Below are 2,368 nucleotides of genomic sequence, written 5' to 3' on the forward strand. Positions count from 1 at the left end.
AACTTGAAGTATTATTGGAAAAAGGCATGGTTGTTAACTTGTTATCGCAGTTTAAAATTAAACGATTGAATAGGTAAATTATAACATATAATATATTGTGAAGGTTGTTACCAGATATCATCACATGTTTCAGTTACATCTACTGCCTTGCCCTCAAACAATCTTTGTTTTTCCTCCTTAATCTATTCTGGTGGAACATCCATCTTATCAGATAACTCCACCATATCTACCTGCAAATGAGAAGTCTTCTTCTATCCGGTGTCCCATTTCTATTTGATTAATGGAGCTCCTTCTTCTTCTTATTAAGACGAATCCACCATAACTGCCGCATCACTGCTGCTTTGTTGGATTCCATTTATCTTTGATGTTCCAACTTCTTTGGCTTCCTCTTTAGATACATCAAGTGAAATATTCTTTCAGCAAATTCATTCAACAAAATTATCATACTTCCATAGAATAATACACCAGCATATATGTCTCCATCGCTCACGGAATCATGGTGTTTTTGAGTCGGTAGCAACCAAAGAAATCTTAAGATGAAAAAAAAAGGAACCACATTAGCTATAAATTTGTGTGAAGTTTTAACAAAGTGAAAATGTAAACATTGTTCAAATCAAACCTACTTGGAAAAGTTTAAAGATGTGAACCAGTCAGAAAATGTGAAAATATAAACCAAAAAAGAGACAATTATTCCGCAGAAGATGCAGCAACAAATGGACATGGTAGAAACGATACTGATATATCTAACACATGAATTAATGTGGTTCTGCATATTTGAGATTCAGTTGTCATGTGAATCATTCTCATTGAAAATGAAACATCAAAAGAGAATCAAAATTAAGACCCTTGTGGGGTTGGGACGACGTAGAGCCCCGAGATTTCCCGTCGTGACTGAAAAGAGTTCGCGAAACCAAGTCTAACCGAAATTTTAGAAGATTTCATTGCAGCAAAAAGTCATATTTAGTGAAATTAATACTTATCTTTTTTTCATGCCGACATCAGTTACACAATCACCTCTTGATAATGCGCGCGGTCCCCCATTTCATTCTTTCACCCACCTTGTTACCTGTTAGCAAAAGATTGAGGGATGAAGACGCAGAAAAATAATAACATCAACATAGAGCCATGAATGTAGTAGTGACATGAATGTAGTAGTGAAAAATTGTATTTGACAAATTCAATTATTTTCAAATTTTAGCAAGATGATAAAAGCCATATCAAGAGACAAACCTTATCCTCTACCTGCTTATGAAATCTTCATGTTCTAATCCACACAAACAACTTAAATGATATGCAGATCCATTGACAGTAACTCTATGTTGGAGTGACTTTATTGACACAATCCTTTAGATCCTATGGAAAAGAAAACTCTTTGCGAAACTGCAAAACTAAACATAAGCTTCCCCAGCTTCAGCAACACAAAACAATAAATGTTGAGAACATAAGAAAAACATGAAAGAAAGTAACCGGTAAAAACATACCTGATACATATTCCGCCTTCGAATGCGCAAATCCATAAGCTTTGTGAACACTCAAAAGAAAGAATAGCTTACATGATGGTTGAGTAACCAACTGTGTATTTCCTTCAACCAAACATCTTTTAGATCCTATGGAAAAGAAAACTCTTTGCGAAACTGCAAAACTAAACATAAGCTTCCCCAGCTTCAGCAACACAAAACAATAAATGTTGAGAACATAAGAAAAACATAAAAGAAAGTAACCGGTAAAAACATACCTGATACATATTCCGCCTTCGAATGCGCAAATCCATAAGCTTTGTGAACACTCAAAAGAAAGAATAGCTTACATGATGGTTGAGTAACCAACTGTGTATTTCCTTCAACCAAACATCCTTTAGATCCTATGGAAAAGAAAACTCTTTGCGAAACTGCAAAACTAAACATAAGCTTCCCCAGCTTCAGCAACACAAAACAATAAATGTTGAGAACATAAGAAAAACATAAAAGAAAGTAACCGGTAAAAACATACCTGTTACATATTCCACCTTTGAATGTGCAAATCCATAAGCTTTGTGAACACTGAAAAGAAAGAATAGCTTACATCATGGTTGAGTAACCAACTGTGTATTTCCTTCAACCAAACCCGTAAATCTTGATCATAACCCTAACAAACCTTTCATTTTCGTCATCAGTACAAACCCTAACTCCACCTAGCTTTATCTAAACCATTATGAAGATGAAGATAAAGATATTGTGGATGAAGATGAATAAAAAGAGAAGTAGGAATTGATTTTCAGATTTGGAAAGAAGGAAGATGGAAGAGATAGAGAAAGAGTTAGACTGGGAAAAGGTGAAGAATGAAGAGTGACGGCAGAGGAAGAGGGAGAAAAACGAAAGATTGCATATGG

The 2,368-nt window shown here is 35.0% G+C and overlaps 1 long non-coding RNA gene across 1 annotated transcript; it reads right to left on the reverse strand.

The window, feature by feature from the left end:
• Positions 1 to 967: 967 nt before the first annotated feature.
• Positions 968 to 1,630, reverse strand: LOC131632542 (uncharacterized). Its single transcript, XR_009293041.1, has 3 exons — positions 1,482 to 1,630; positions 1,231 to 1,388; positions 968 to 1,066 (listed from the first exon to the last, which is right to left on the reverse strand). It is a non-coding gene; the product is annotated as an uncharacterized LOC131632542 (long non-coding RNA).
• Positions 1,631 to 2,368: the final 738 nt, after the last annotated feature.

Source organism: Vicia villosa, unplaced genomic scaffold (assembly GCF_029867415.1).
Source record: "Vicia villosa cultivar HV-30 ecotype Madison, WI unplaced genomic scaffold, Vvil1.0 ctg.000958F_1_1, whole genome shotgun sequence".
NCBI classification, from domain to species: domain Eukaryota; kingdom Viridiplantae; phylum Streptophyta; class Magnoliopsida; order Fabales; family Fabaceae; genus Vicia; species Vicia villosa.